Source organism: Felis catus, chromosome B1, assembly GCF_018350175.1.
Source record: "Felis catus isolate Fca126 chromosome B1, F.catus_Fca126_mat1.0, whole genome shotgun sequence".
NCBI classification, from domain to species: domain Eukaryota; kingdom Metazoa; phylum Chordata; class Mammalia; order Carnivora; family Felidae; genus Felis; species Felis catus.
In genome coordinates this window covers 148,671,507-148,688,757 of record NC_058371.1, presented here as the reverse complement: position 1 = coordinate 148,688,757, position 17,251 = coordinate 148,671,507, and the positions used below count along the sequence as shown (strand labels likewise).

At 36.4% G+C, this 17,251-nt stretch overlaps 1 long non-coding RNA gene across 1 annotated transcript in view; it reads left to right on the top strand.

Annotated features, from left to right (window-relative positions):
• Positions 1–504: 504 nt before the first annotated feature.
• The window catches only part of LOC123385049, a 32,413-nt gene continuing 15,666 nt past the window's right edge, over positions 505–17,251 (top strand). The window contains exons 1-2 of the long non-coding RNA XR_006597030.1: positions 505–536; positions 2,729–2,792. This is a non-coding gene — a long non-coding RNA (uncharacterized LOC123385049). The remainder of the gene's footprint in view (positions 537–2,728; positions 2,793–17,251) is intronic.

The following is a 17,251-nucleotide window of genomic DNA, read 5'->3' as shown; positions in this document are numbered from 1 at the left end:
CCGCGAGATGGTGACCTGGCTGAAGTCGGACGCTTAACTGACTATGTCACCCAGGTGCCCCAAAAAACAGATAAACTTTTAATAAGATGGTATCATTTTTGGCATAGAGTTGTTCCATCTTGGACATGCAATAGTTAAAACAGGGTAGATGGCATTCTACAGAGACATTTTTACCATTTCAATTCATTTCCACACTTGGTTTACTCTTGCATACATTTCCTTTTGTCTTTTTCACATATGCCTAGACTAATACTAGGATTAATATTTGACAGGTCCATTTGTTTCCTGGTCATCTTCTTAACAATCTTCTATTATAAAATCACCATGTTCAGTTTATCTTGGTTTCTGTGGAGACAGATTTTGGGCATTATTTTCAGTACTATAATATGATCTCATATTTGACATGATTTAGAAAAACAAATGGAGGATTTCAGTGTATTTAAATACATCAGTCCTCAGGAAAAGCACATCATACTCTTAATTAAGGCTTGAGAATTTGGAGTTCTCTGACTTTTGAGTCTCATCTTGGATAACAGGTAATATATTCATGGACAATCAAATATCACCTGATTCTAATCTTTTGTTTATTAGAATAAGCTGAAAACCATTTATAAAATGTATATTACTCACTGATAATTTTTTCAAAAAAAAATTTAAAGAAGTAATGACCTGATGTTGGGATCTGAAGGTGAGTTCAGGATTTCAGTGCTTCTGAATTGATAGCAATTATTGTACAAAGAGAATGGTGTGGAAAATGGAGAAGATGTGCCCCATCATTTCTGCTGGTGGGATTTTCTAAAATCTATTTTATTTCTTTGACTAAATATATGACATTGACTTTGTTAATAATTACTTTGACCTTTAACTTAAAGTTGAAGTTTAAATGTTATAAGAAAATGTTGTATTGAGTAGCATCAGCTCTCTTTTTTGCAAATGTGTATTATTTCAAAAATTTAAAAATAGACTCTTAATAGTAGAGAACTACCTGATAGTTACCAGAGGGGAGGTAACTGGGGAGATGGATGAAATAGCTGAAGGGGATTAAGTGTACAGTCATCAATGTGAGCACTCAGTGATGTATAGAGTTGTTGAATCACTATGCAGCATACTTGAATCTAACAAAACACTGTATGTTAACTATATTGGAATTAAAATTTTTTAAAAATAAAAAAAATGAAGCAACCTTTTCAAAGTTACTTTATCCCCAGCACCAATGCATTTTCCATTACCTTTTCATTGTCCAAAATAGTTTCTATTTTTCTGCATAATTAACTCTGTATAATAGGCTATTTTGTTTCAATGATTCATTTTTTATGATATATTTTCATTTTATTTGTAATTCAGCTGAAAAAAATTGACTATTTCAAAATTTTATTATTGTGGTTTTAGGGAAATTTTTTTTTCAAAGTCCTTAAATCTATCTATCTATCTATCTATCTATCTATCTATCTATCTGCCTATGGCATACCAATTACTGTGAATATCTCTCAGTCTTCTACTTTCAATAAAATGCCAGCTATAAACAACATCAAAAGTTACATTCTATTTTGTATCATCAAATCACTGAACATTTGGTTTAACTAGTAGATGATAAAAAAACTTCACCAAGAAAGATTTAAGTTTTATAATTTATCTAATGCCACAGTCCTGAGTTAAAGCCAATGTGGCAAAATAAGCAGATAAGAACAAGGAAAATGCCATCAGCCCTGAATTCTGCTTCATATGTTAAAGATTTGAGGTTATTTAGTAGAAGAACAGTCTCTTCTATCCCTAGACAAGAGTTGTTACCATAATGTTCTACCAATACTGATGGCCAATAAAAAAAAGTCTTTGCCCATTATTTACCTTATAGTTTGCAAAATATTTTTACTTATATGTCTTCAATTCAGAAATAAATATCTGCTTTTCAACAGCAAAAGAACTGGGTTCACTTGCATAGAAAGAATTACAAACACATGTCAAATGATCCCAGATTACATTAATTTGATTGAATAGGATTATTTACAATATTAAATCACTTTTACTGATTCAATTTGTCAAAGTATTTATAAATACTTATCCTGAAACTTCTTTTTAATTATATATTTTTGTCTGCCAAGTAACATTCATGTTCTAATACCAGGGTCACAACATGCACACCATTCTCAAGTCAGAAACTTGGCTCACTCTCACTCACTCCTTTATAAAACCAGTCCCTGTTGCTTGTCATTCTACTTTCTAAACATTTCTTTAAACTCTGCCTTAACTCTCCTCATGTCATTCTGTGGGTTCTGTAGTCTCACAACAATCTAAGGGGCCAGTCTGTCTCCATTATTGTCTTCCTTGCATGCTGACCGGTGTCATTTTCAACATGAAAGCCTCTCTCTCATTTGTATTTCTTGGCCAGCTCCCAACATCTCTCCTTACTTATCTTATATAATCTAGCACAGTGTCTGCTTTTGCTTGGTCTGTTCTTCTGGTCTGTTCAAGGTGTCCCTTTTGGGTGTTTCCATAGCACTTACTATTTCCATATCACAGCACTTATCTTTACTTATCAAGGTCCCCACCAGTCTCTAAGTTCCTTGATGTAAGGCAGTGTGTTTCAATTGTCTTTGTATTTCCAGTATGTTTCCCAAGGCTTTGGAGCATAGTTTGGTCAACAAATGTTTAACTTGTAAATAAAGGAATGATAATTATGCTACTGATTATGCTACTGAAATGCTACTGATTTTCACATACTCTTTCACAGGACTCAGCCAAATATGAAGATCCTTGTCTTTGCCTTTATCATGGCTCTCATGGTTGCCATGATCGTAAGTATACCCGGGAATTTTGAATAATATGGTCTTTGTAGTTATCCAAGGATTCTCCTTATTTCTTGTGTTTTTGCCTGTGTTTGCATTTTCCTTAACTCAGTTTTATAGATTTTAATGGTTTTATATAGACATTTTCTTTGAATTAACCTAGAAATGTTCATTATCGATTTAAAATAAATCTTGGGTACACACACACAAACATTCTAAACACAGAGAGACACTCAAGTATAATTAGTTTAATGTAAAAATAAAATTTTTTTAAATTTTTTTTCAACGTTTTTTATTTTTTTTTGGGACAGAGAGAGACAGAGCATGAACGGGGGAGGGGCAGAGAGAGAGGGAGACACAGAATTGGAAACAGGCTCCAGGCTCTGAGCCATCAGCCCAGAGCCGGACGCAGGGCTGGAACTCACAGACTGCGAGATCGTGACCTGGCTGAAGTCGGACGCTTAACCGACTGCGCCACCCAGGCGCCCCGTAAAAATAAAATTTTTAAAAGAGCTCCATAAAGTTGTGAGATTGAGAAGCACTTAAATATTATATTATAAAAAACACTTAAATATTATAAGCTCCAGACCAACCAAATGTCCGGCCTATATTGCCATTTACCTGTTTGTCACCAGGTAAATTTGACCTCTCCGAGGCTCTTTCTTCCTCCTCCACCTCCTCCTCATTTCTTTATTTCTTACTCTGTTAACATTAATGGCCTCTTTCACGTTGGTATATTTTGTGTTGAGTTACTGATTCATTAAGATATGTAGTAATACTTCAACTAATCCAACAAGTTCTTGTGCATGTTTGAAAACATTTGGTTAACACAGTTTATCACATAATTTTTTTTAATTTTTTTTAACGTTTATTTATTTTTGAGATAGAGAGAGACAGAGCATGAACGGGGGAGGGGCAGAGAGAGAGGGAGACAGAATCGGAAACAGGCTCCAGGCTCTGAGCCATCAGCCCAGAGCCCGATGCGGGGCTCGAATTCACGGACTGCAAGATCGTGACCTGAGCTCAAGTCGGACGCTTAACCGACTGTGACACCCAGGCGCCCCTCACATAATTTTTTTTTTAATTTTTTTTTTCAACGTTTATTTATTTTTGGGACAGAGAGAGACAGAGCATGAACGGGCGAGGGGCAGAGAGAGAGGGAGACACAGAATCGGAAACAGGCTCCAGGCTCCGAGCCATCAGCCCAGAGCCTGACGCGGGGCTCGAACTCACAGACCCCGAGATCGTGACCTGGCTGAAGTCGGACGCTTAACCGACTGTGCCACCCAGGCACCTCCCTCACATAATTTTTAATATAGGATACAAGTGGGAAAAATAAAAATCTAAGAATAGAGAAAAATATAATACCAGACTCTATAAGCACATAAACATTTGAATGTGAGTAGCTTCTGAGCAACTTAAAACATATCCACATAAAAAATGTTTGTTTTGAGCAATTCCAAAGCTTAGCTTCTGAATTTCACTCATTCACACGTGATAGATATTCTTCCCTTTTATACACACAAAATAATTTGTACCAGAATGAATTGATATTAAAATGTAGCAAGTTAATTATAGCAAAAAGTTATTCTTCACTCCTTTTAAAGACGGCATTAAAAAAGAAAAAAAACTAGTTTAATGTATCAGTTACTAAGGCTTGGCCTCATTATATTTAATCATAATTGTGGCAACTAATGCATTTTTATACTCAATTTAGAGTTATAAAATGAAGATGTTCACTATTTTTTCTTTTCTTTTTTTTTTTCCCCAAGGGAGCCGATTCATCTGAGGAGGTAAGACACATTTTCATTCACTGGAAAAGTTGATAATTAAGCATATATTAAAATTTTAATCTGTTCTCTATTTTAACAGAAGCATCATTGGCATAAAAAACATCACCATGTAAGTATTTTCCTGATAATGTGAAAATATGTACAAACATATTTTATATTTTCATCTCTGAGCATTTATTCTATAAGGAGGATCATTACTTATCTCTCAACATATCTATATAACGAATGGCTAAAATACATATTGATTTTATTTTTTTTTAATGTTGCACTGGTGAAAGACGCAAAAGTCTTGTGCCCTAGTACCATTTAAATGGAAACTCATAATGTCATCCTGAAGAGACCAATTATTCTGTCAGAACTTAAGTACCTTAGTCTGGCAAATAATTACTTTGGCTACAGAATATTTGAAATTCTGATTCTCTTAAGTATAATATATGCCTACCGGAGAATAGAGGCTGCTAAAAACACATATTATATGGTAAGTTTCCATCTTCTGATTCTTTTGCAGGGTGATGAAGTCTTAAGTTAAATTGACCATGTTAAATAAGTTGAAAATTTTCATTTGTTTAACATTTTCCTTAATGAAATATATCCTTGATATCTCATATTATTTTCACATGTCATATCAATGTGATAAGCTCTCAAAAATTCTTACTGATATAGTAAATAAGTGAATTTACAATAGCACAAAGACTCCAAAGGAGGGATGAATGATATTTGGACAGAAGTAAATATTAAAGAATATGGGAGTTGTAAGAGACAGCAAGATCACCCAAAGTCAAGAGTGAGAAGTAACAATTCCATCTAACCTCGAGCTAGTAAATTCCTCCTTCCTGGAATATTCAAGGATGGTCAAAGTAGGAGGTTGGAGGGTTATTATAAAGAATATGTAAGCCTTTTGTGAGTGTTTGGCTGTAAGGAGGGGTCCCATAGTATTATAAAACAACAAAATTATCAACAAACAGTATAAAAAATGTGAATGCTGTATAATTTTTATCTTCTTTTGAATATTTTCTTATAAAAAAGTGAAAACCTGACCAAAAGTTTGAGGAAACAACCATGTGGATGATATATGAGTCCCTACCAAGTTTAACAACCTAAGTTTTTCATCAAAATTATTGTGAAATATTTGCAAGGCCATTGTCTTAATTCTCTGCAATTGTTCCTTTCCTTTTGTTTCTATACAGGGAGTATATTTCCCAAATTGGCAATATTGGCAGCATCCACAATTTCAGAGATATCACAGAGATAAATAACCTTACAATGCTTCCCAGTTGCTCCAGGACAAGATTACAGAGGTAAACTGGGTCTAGTGAAATTCTATATTCCAGAAGTATCAGTGGTGACAGTCTAAATAAGAAAAAACAAAAGCAAGGCATCAAACCCAAAGCACCCCAGTTTAGGAGATGTAGCCTGGTGTAACTCTCCTGAAGGGTAGTTACTTACCTGTTTGCAAAAGAAAACTTCAGTCCTGGGATGGGTAAAGGGCATTTGGGGATGGAAACAGCTGTGTTTGTATCCTGGTCCCGACAACTACTATGTCATGACCTTGAATTATTCCTAATCTTTTCTAAACTTCATTTTCTCATGGATAAACAAGTCTTACAGTGACACTTAACCAGTTTATAGAATTGGTGAGACTATTAAAAGACAAACGACATAAAAGACCTTAATCAGAATTGTCCCAGAATTGTCGCTGCAGGCTGCCCTCCCACTAAATCTATGCCTCGATATTGTTTAAACGTTTCCTTCTAAAATGTAGTCTTTGGAGTAGCTGCAACAACAGCGTCTGGGAAATTGTCAGAAATAGAGAGTCTGAAGGCAACCCAGACCTATTGAATCAGAATCTGCATGTTAAAAAGATCCCATTATGATTCAAACACAACAAGTGTCAAAAACTTTGCTTTGGGGATTCTGATAAGCAATTGAAATAGGGACCCATGTTCTAATATAATACCAACAAGGAGAGAAGGAAACATTACCAATTTGCTTTTAGAATGACAATTTTATCTAAAATAATATTAAATATTCCAAAATCTATGAAAGATTCAAACTTTCACTATAAAATAAAGCAATGTTTTCTGGAGAAAAATAAGACTGTTCTACATCTCAGAGTTGGAATAGTTCCAAAAGATTTCAATTGTTTTTAAATATACATAGAGACTTCTTTCAAATTGAATTCCCTGATGCCATTAATGACAGAGCAATGAATCTGAACTTTACTTCTTGAGCATTATTAAGGAATAGCTGAGTAATATTTCAGCAAGGAAGGTTATACTAAAAGTATTGTTTGGGAGGGATTCATATGGGTGAAATGACTAGGCTATAATTAAGCAGAGGGATGGTGGAACTGAAATAGATTGGCAATAGAAAGACTCTAGAGAAATATGAGAAAGGGATCCAAAGAAAGGCAATCAATAGATTTGATGATGGATTGAATCAAAGACTAAATCAGAGAAGGAAAAAAAAGAAGAAATGGATACAACTTGTCAGAATTGGAGTGGCAAGTAAGAGTGCTGAGCAATATGTCTTTCAGAAAGAGACAGTGCTCTGCTGTTGTCCATCTGTTTCTTGGCTTTTGTTGTTTTCTTTCAGGGAATTTTGCTTTGTGTGTGTCAGTCTCAGTAGGGGATGTTAAAGACAATTTGACTATGTTAGTTTCTAAGAGCATAGCATCCAAACTGAAAAGACAAGTGGGCTAAAACGTAGAATTAAACCACTGAACTTCAAGGGAGAAGTGGCAGGAGAGAAAAAAAAACAGACTAGAAATTCATTCAATCAATTTTTCAATATTCATTTTAATTTTTTTAACTCTGTGAAGTACCAGGAAAAGTATATAAGTAGTTTGGCTAGGAGATTTGAAGACATAGAAATAAAGGAATTCTTTAATAGATTGGAAAGAAACAATTGGAAATAAATACGGTTCCTTGTGTTATTATTGGAGGAAATAAGGGTCCAAATGAAATTCATGTTCATTCAGGCATGAGCTATTACTTGACCTCATAATGAGCAGCAGTGAGACAGCCACTGGAGATATAAATACAGTTATGTCAGAGTCTCTTCACACCACAGCTCATTATCTAGTTTTAAAGATGGATATGAAAACAAGCAACCATCAGTCACAATATCATTGCATAAAGAAGTGAGGTGATTGGGTGGATTATTTAGGACTGTTTTACCAGCAGGTCTGTGGCAGCTGGAGTGAGAGGGATCTAGGCAAACAATGAAGATGGCCATCAAGAAACTACCAAAATAATTTAGGATGAGAAATAAGAGCTTGAGGAAAAACAAAGTAATAGAGATAGTAACAATTTACTCTAAAGCAGAGTCTGACTATATAAATACTGAGAATAATCTCATCAGCTCTTCCCTGTGGATGATTTTAACTATGGCACAGTTTTTGGTCAGGGAGCTTGTGTCATGTCAAATCAAACCAAACCCAAACTTAGATAAGGAGGGACTTTATTGGTAACAAATTCCATTGCTTAAATGGGGAGAACACTTATATCTCAGAAATCTGCAAGTGTCTCAAAATCCAACAGAAAAGGCTTTTCTTTCACAGGCTAAAAAGAAGAAAGCAAGGATCAGCAGAAACTTTTGAGGGGAACTTGGGCAAGCAGGGGGAATCCAGTAGGATCTAAGAGAAAGTGTAGGCTATGGTTAGTCAATTCTCAGGATAAGTTGATAAGGGGCACACTCCATCCCTAGCACTTCTTCAGACTTGGGCCACACAGAGCTCAGAGCGTAGAGGAGGGAGAGAAGCCTGATGAATATGAAATCCAGACCAAGCAAAGGGTAACAAATGGGCAACTGTGAACACCTGCTCATTCACGGAGGAATATATTTAGATACAAATCAAAAAACAAGAAAGCATAAGGGTATTAGCAATGATTTGGTCTGTCGTTCAAATTTAATAAAAAGAATGTTTCTTTATCCACAGGTTTGGCGGAAAGTCCTATTTTCTCTCTTACTGATGATGATTCTTCTTATTCAAAAGTCCTTTGACCATCTATTTATTAGATAGAACTACCCGCTGTGCTGTTTGTATTATGCTATGTATTATATTGGAATTTTAAAAAATAGTTTGAACCATCAGTAGCTTCTAGCTTCCCCAACAACAACAAAAAGCTATTTCAATCAAATAGTGTTATATGAAATGCACAAACTTGAGGTAAATGATCAATATTTTTAAAAGAGTAGTAATGTTAGTCTCTGAACAATTTGATTTTTCCCTGACTTTGTGCTCTGTATTCATAGCATTATAAAAATTTTTTTAAAAAGGTCATGCATAATAAATTGATTTATCAAGCATATACTGGTTCTCCCATTGTATTTGTTTCTAGGGTGGCCATAACAAATCACCAAAACTGGTGTTAAGAACAACAGAAATTTGTGATCTCACAGTTCTGTTGACAGAGTCTTGCTCTTTCCGACAGCTCTGGGGTACAATCTTTCTTCGCCTCTTCCTAGTCTCTGGCATTTGTTGACAATCCCGGAATTCCTTGGTTTGTAAATGCATTATTTCAATTTCTGCCTCTCTTGTCTCAAAGCAATCCTCTCCTTTGCATCTCTCTTCTTATACAGATAATCATCATATGCAGTTAAGGGCTCACTCTGCTCCCTCTAGTAGGACCCCATCATAACTAATCACATCAGCAGTGGCCCATATTTCCAGAGAAGGTCACATTCTGATGTTTTGGGCTTAGGACTTCCACATATCTTTGGGAGAGGGACACAACTGAATCCATACCACCTATTTTTGTTTTGGTTGTCAATAACATTTTGCTGCAATGATTATATGTCAAAACTCATAATATTCTTCACTATGTCAACATTTCTAAAGGAATGACAAGCAATGCTATTTCATAATCTTCTGGGACAATGATTATGGAAGAAAATAGTTTATGACATAGCAATTCACAACAAACCTAGGTGGTTATTTAAGGGGCATGAAAATTGTCTAAGCAATCTCATTTTAGCCTTGAAATCTTCTGTACTAGAAGACATTCCAATTCATGCAATTTGCATGAAATCCCTAGAATACCAATCAAAATCTTTCCTTTAATTTTAATCATATGCATAAGGAAAACTAATGCACATTTAGCAAGTGGCTTGGAAGAAAATCTCAGCTGTGCCCTGGTTGTAAATATTGGCAGCTAAAAGTTTACAAATTATGCTGAATGACAATGTTTATGATAAAATGTTTTGTTCACCAAAATTCATGGAGGCAGCTTCTCTTCCAGAGAAAAGCAGCCCAAACTAAAGGTCAATCCCCAATCCCCACAGGGTTGCACGCAGCAGAGAGAAGTGTGAAGGGCCAAAGACATTTGAAAGGAACAAAAGGAGGGTGCTGAGACTCAGAGGCTGAGGAAAGAAGGGGAGATAAAGGGAAACTGGTAAAATGCTGAATTGGGTGGGTTGTGTTTGTGTCCTGAACCAGCTTCTGGCCCTCCACCTTACACAGTTTGGTATGTAAGGGACTTCTGAAATTTAACAGATCTAGAAGAACTCTTTCTTGTTCTCCTCCTTGAGTCTTAGTGAATTTCACCTTGTCCTTGTACAGATTCTAACCTAAAGAAAACAGTGATTTTTTTTCTCCTCTGCCCTTCACTCTTTACACACACACACACACACACACACACACACACACACACACACTTGCTATTTGTGACCACAATGAAAGTTTTATTTGTCAAATACTTCAAGTACAATTTGATTCCAATTACACATGTCTCAATGAGGCATTGCTAATACATTAGGCACTGAGAAATAACTCTGCTTTGTGATTTTCTTTGAAAGGGGCTACTTTCTTTCTTCTTTCTTTAGTTGTAATGTTTATTTATTTTTTAAAGAGAGAAAAGAAGGGGAGGGGCAGAGAATGAGGGAGACACGGAATCTGAAGCAGGATCCAGGCGCCGAGCTGTCAGCAGAGAGACTGACGCGGAATTGAACTCATGAACTGTGAGATCATGAACTGAGCTGAAGTCAGTCCCTTAACGGACTGAGCCACCAGGTGCCCCAAAAGGGGCTACTTTCAAGTATGAGCCTTAAAGATTCTGATCAATGGCCTAGCTCTCAAGTAGATTCCCTTGCATGTACATGTTTTTTTCATGTTTTAATTATGACTCTCACTTTCTGGTTACATGATTTTGGCCAAGTAACTAAACCTGTCTGAACCCTATTGTCTCTTGTGTGATGACAACTTAAAGGCATTGCTGGAAAAATTAATGTAATAACATACATAGGCACCTATACAATGCCTGGCAAAGAACAATACTTAAAAGAGTCATTATCACTTTCTATGCTTCAGAACTGAATGCTTTCCCAGAAGTAATTTTATTAAATCTGTACACAATCCTGCTAAGCAGTATGATTATATACAGAGAAGGAATCCAACACTGAACAGAATTAAGTTATTTGCCCTAAATGACACAATTAGTAAATTGTTAGAGAAAAAAAACAATCAATATTCTGGTCCATTAGATTCCAAAGCCCAGGCTATTTATCATACTCCAAGAGTGCCTGTATTAGTTTCCTATTACGGCTGCAACAAATTACCACTAATGTAGAGGTTCAAAACAAAACAAACTTATTTTTTGTTTTTAAAACCACTTCATTGGGGGCGCCTGGGTGGCGTGGTTGGTTGGGCGTCCGACTTCAGCCAGGTCACGATCTCGCTGTCCTCGCTGTCCGTGAGTTCGAGCCCCGCGTCGGGCTCTGGGCTGATGGCTCAGAGCCTGGAGCCTGTTTCAGATTCTGTGTCTCCCTCTCTCTCTGCCCCTCCCCCGTTCATGCTCTCTCTCTGTCCCAAAAATAAATAAAAAACTTTGAAAAAAAATTTTTTTTAAAAATAAAAAAAATAAAACCACTTCATTGGTATTGAAATTGAGATGTAAAAGCTGTACACATTTAATGTATATAACTTGATGAGTTTGGGGATAAGTACACATCCATGAAACCATCACCACTATCAAGACTAGAGACATATGGTTCACCTCCCATTTTCTCCCACCCCTTCATTATTTATTGTGATTATAATTTTGTGTGCATGTGTGTGGTAGGAACACTTAACATAAGATCGATTCCCTTAGCAAATCGGAATGCTGCATTGCACAGGAGATCTCCAGAACTTGCTTATCAGGCAGGACCACAACAGTGCTTTTTGACCATCAGCTTCCCACTGCCCCAACACCACCCCTGGAATCACCATTCTACCCTATGCTTCTGTAAGTTTGACTATTTAGATTCTCCAAATAAGTGAAGTCACACAATGTTTATCTTTCTATGACTGGCTTATTTCATTGAAAATAATATCTTTCAGGTCCACCCATGTTCCCCTGAATGGCATGATTTCACTTTAAAAAAAAAGGTGAATAATATTCCAGTGTGCATATATACTCCATATTCTTTCTGCATTCATCCATCAAGGCACTTTTATTTGCACATCTTGGCTACTGTGGCTCCTGCTGCACAATCATGCTGCAATGAACATGAGAGTGTAAGTGTCTCTTTGAGATCCTGATTTCAGTTGCTTTGGAAAAATACCCAAAGTGGATTTCCTAGCTCATGTGATAGTTCTAGTTTTTTAAAAGATCAACCATACTGTCTCATTGAGGTATAAATCAAATACTGCATCGTATTAATTTCAAGTCAATCCCAGTAGTATTCCTAGCTCTAATGGCAGTTCTATTTTTAACATTTTGAGGAATCTCCCTATTGTTTTCTGTAACAGCTATACCAACTTGCATTCCCCCAGTGCTGCAAGGTTCCCTTTTCTCCACATCCTCACCGATACTTATCTTTGTTTGTTTGTCTGTTTGTTTGTTTGTTTGTTTTAATAATAGCCATTCTGACAGAGAACCTTCCAATTATAGCCTTCCCTTTCCATCTCCCACCTTCTGTGGTAATGTTGCCTTACATATTCCATTTTATATGTATTAAAGCATGTACTCTATGTTGTTATTTTTTAGCTAATTTGCCTTTTAAAGAATATAAGACATAATTAAGGTGGTTAATATTTAGACCATTTCTGCCACTTCTAATGAGCTTCCTTTGAGTAGTTAGGGGTTTCCAGGGGTATTACTTCTGCCCGCAAGGATGTCCTTTAATATTTCTTACAAAGGAAGCCTGCTGGTCATTGATTTCTCATTTCTATGACTATGAAAAAGTTATTTTAACTTCATTTAACAGTTTACTTTCAGGGCACCTGGGTTGCTCAGTCGGCTGAGCTTATGACTCTTGATTTCGCTCAAGTTTTGATACCAGGGTCACGGTATCAAACCCACTTATTTGACAGATACTTTTCCATTGCTTATTTTTTTTTACATTCTCTCCTCCAATTTTTTTTCAAAATCAAGTCATCTGTCATTTCCATCTTTGCTGCTCTGGATACTTCAGTAGTTCTGCTTATGACAGTCTTTAAGCAATTTGATTATGATGTTTGATATAGATTACTCACGCTCTTACACCACCCATTTTGTTGACCTTTTTAAGCTATGGTGTAAAACTTTCCTAATATATAGAAAATGTCAGCCATTTATTTATTCAAATGTTGTTCCTTCCTTTTCCTCTTTGTTACACTTACATATATATTCACAAACGGTTTCCCCAGAGATATTTCAAGGGACTGATTGAGCGCTATTTATTTGACAGATATACTTTCAGTGCTTAAAAAGTTTTCCTATTCTCTTTTCCTTCTATTATTTTTTTCAAAATTAAGTCAGTTGTCATTTGCATCTTTGCAACTCTGGCTACTTAAGATGTTCTCTTTATAACTGCTTTTAAGCAATTTGATTATGTTGTTTGATGTACATTTTTCATGTTCTCTCACCTGCCATTTTGTTGAGCTTCTTAATCTATGGTATCAGACTTTCCTAATATTTAGAAAATGTCAGCCATTTATTTATTCTAATATTGTTCCTTCCTTTTCCTCGTTGTTACAATTACATATGTATTCACAAACGGTTTCCCCAGAGATATTTCAAGGGACTGTTTTTTCTTTTTGCACTTTCTTTTACCATGTTATTTGGATACTTCTTTGCTATATATTCAAGTTCCTGACTCTTCATTTACACATGCTACTACCTACATTCAGTGTACGTTTCATCTTACCATCATGTGTTTCGAATACGCTCAGGATTTCCTCTACTTAAACACATCAGATACAGTTACACTAAGATTCTTAATAGGCTTATTTGCTAATTCTATCTTATTTGTCACTGCTGAGTCTGTTTATATCAATGTAAACTTCTCTTCATTGTGAGTCATGTAATTCTTCTTTGCTCTATGCCACGTAAATTTGACTGGATGCCAAGCATTGAGTTTGCCTTTTTGAGAGGAGGTGCTAAATATTTTTTTTTCCTTGAATGTTATTGATTTATGTTGTGGGTCACAATAAAGTTACCTGTAAACAATTTTTCACTGTAGAGGTTTGCTTTTAAGCTTTATTAGACAATCGAGGCAATTAGAGGCTTTCATTTCCAGATAAATTTACACTTCTATTAAAGCATGTTACCAATGCCAGGTGCTTTACAGGCTATTTCCACCCTGGCTGTAGCTAACATGGTCTATCTTAGTCCCCGTTTGAGCTCAAGGGATTCAAGGGATTGTACAACATGCTCCTTTCTGATGTGCAGCCCCCAGCATCATGGGCTTTCCTCACATGTATTTGGTTTTTTTTTTTTCACTATTTACCTGTTTATTTATGTATCTATTTATTTGCTTACTGTTTTAAGCTACTACGTGACTTTTTAATTTTTTTCAATATATGAAGTTTATTGTCAACTTGGTTTCCATACAACACCCAGTGCTCATCCCAAAAGGTGCCCTCCTCAATACCCATCACCCACCCTCCCCTCCCTTCCACCCCCCATCAACCCTCAGTTTGTTCCCAGTATTTAAGAGTCTCTTATGCTTTGGCTCTCTCCCACTCTAACCGCTTTTTTTTTCCTTCCCCTCCCCCATGGGTTTCTGTTAAGTTTCTCAGGATCCACATAAGAGTGAAAACATATGGTATCTGTCTTTCTCTGTATGGCTTATTTCACTTAGCATCACACTCTCCAATTCCATTCACGTTGCTACAAAGGGCCATATTTCATTCTTTCTCATTGCCACGTAGTACTCCATTGTGTATATAAACAACAATTTCTTTATCCATTCATCAGTGGATGGACATTTAGGCTCTTTCCATAATTTGGCTATTGTTGAGAGTGCTGCTATAAACATTGGGGTACAAGTGCCCCTATGCATCAGTACTCCTGTATCCCTTGGGTAGATTCCTAGCAGTAGTATTGCTGGGTCATAGGGTAGGTCTATTTTTAATTTTCTGAGGAACCTCCACACTGCTTTCCATAGTGGCTGCACCAATTTGCATTCCCACCAACAGTGCAAGAGGGTTCCCGTTTCTCCGCATCCTCTCCAGCATCTACAGTCTCCTGATTTGTTCATTTTGGCCACTCTGACTGGCGTGAGGTGATATCTGAGTATGGTATTGATTTGTATTTCCCTGATGAGGAGCGACATTGAACAACTTTTCATGTGCCTGTTGGCCATCCGGATGTCTTCTTTAGAGAAGTGTCTATTCATGTTTTCTGCCCATTTCTTCACTGGGTTATTTGTTTTTTGGGTGTGGAGTTTGGTGAGCTCTTTATAGATTTTGGATACTAGCCCTTTGTCCGATATGTCATTTGCAAATATCTTTTCCCATTCCGTTGGTTGCCTTTTAGTTTTGTTGGTTGTTTCCTTTGCTGTGCAGAAGCTTTTTATCTTCATAAGATCCCAGTAATTCATTTTTGCTTTTAATTCCCTTGCCTTTGGGGATGTGTCGAGTAAGAGATTGCTACGGCTGAGGTCAGAGAGGTCTTTTCCTGCTTTCTCCTTGAGGGTTTTGATGGTTTCCTGTCTCACATTCAGGTCCTTTATCCATTTTGAGTTTATTTTTGTGAATGGTGTGAGAAAATGGTCTAGTTTCAACTTTCTGCATGTTGCTGTCCGGTTCTCCCAGCACCATTTGTTAAAGAGACTGTCTTTTTCCATTGGATGTTCTTTCCTGCTTTGTCAAAGATGAGTTGGCCATACGTTTGTGGGTCTAGTTCTGGGGTTTCTATTCTATTCCATTGGCCTATGTGTCTGTTTTTGTGCCAATACCATGTGTCTTGATGATTACAGCTTTGTAGTAGAGGCTAAAGTCTGGGATTATGATGCCTCCTGCTTTGGTCTTCTTCTTCAAAATTACTTTGGCTATTCTGGGCCTTCTGTGGTTCCATATGAATTGTAGGATTGCTTGTTCTAGTTTCGAGAAGAATGCTGGTGCAATTTTGATTGGGATTGCATTGAATGTGTAGATAGCTTTGGGTAGTATTGACATTTGGACAATATTATTCTTCCAATCCATGAGCAGGGAATGTCTTTCCATTTCTTTATATCTTCTTCAATTTCCTTCATAAGCTTTCTATAGTTTTCAGCATACAGATCTTTTACATCCTTGGTTATATTTATTCCTAGGTATTTTATGCTTCTTGGTGCAACTGTGAATGGGATCAGTTTCTTTATTTGTCTTTCTGTTGCTTCATTGTTAGTGTATAAGAATGCAATTGATTTCTGTACATTGATTTTGTATCCTGCAACTTTGCTAAATTCATGTATCAGTTCTAGCAGACTTTTGGTGGAGTCTATCAGATTTTCCATGTATAGTATCATGTCATCTGCAAAAAGTGAAAGCTTGACTTCATCTTTACCAATTTTAATCTCTTTGATTTCCTTTTGTTGTCTGATTGCTGATGCTAGAACTTCCAACACTATGTTAAACAACAGCGTCGAGAGTGGGCATCCCTGTCGTGTTCCCGATCTCAGGGAAAAAGCTCTCAGTTTTTCCCCATTGAGGATGATGTTAGCTATGGGCTTTTCATAAATGGCTTTTATGATCTTTAAGTATGTTCCTTCTATCCTGACTTTCTCAAGGGTTTTTATTAAGAAAGGGTGCTGGATTTTGTCAAAGGCCTTTTCTGCATTGATTGACAGGATCATGTGGTTCTTACCTTTTCTTTTATTAATGTGATGTATCACGCTGATTGATTTGCGAATGTTGAACCAGCCCTGCATCCCAGGAATGAATCCCACTTGATCATGGTGAATAATTCTTTTTATATGCTGTTGAATTCGATTTGCTAGTATCTTATTGAGAATTTTTGCATCCATATTCATCAGGGATATTGGCCTGTAGTTCTCTTTTTTTACTGGGTCTCTGTCTGGTTTAGGAATCAAAGAAATACTGGCTTCATAGAATGAATCTGGAAGTTTTCCTTCACTTTCTATTTCTTGGAATAGCTTGAGAAGGATAGGTATTATCTCTGGTAGAACTCCCCTGGGAAGCCATCTGGTCCTGGACTCTTATTTGGTGGGAGATTTTTGATAACCGATTCAATTTCTTCGCTGGCTATGGGTCTGTTCAAGCTTTCTATTTCCTCCTGATTGAGTTTTGGAAGAGTGTGGGTGTTCAGGAATTTGTCCATTTCTTCCAGGTTGTCCAATTTGTTGGCATATAATTTTTCATAGTATTCCCTGATAATTGTTTGTATCTCTGAGGGATTGGTTGTAATAATTCCATTTTCATTCATGATTTTATCTATTTGGGTCATCTCCCTTTTCTTTTTGAGAAGCCTGGCTAGAGGTTTGTCG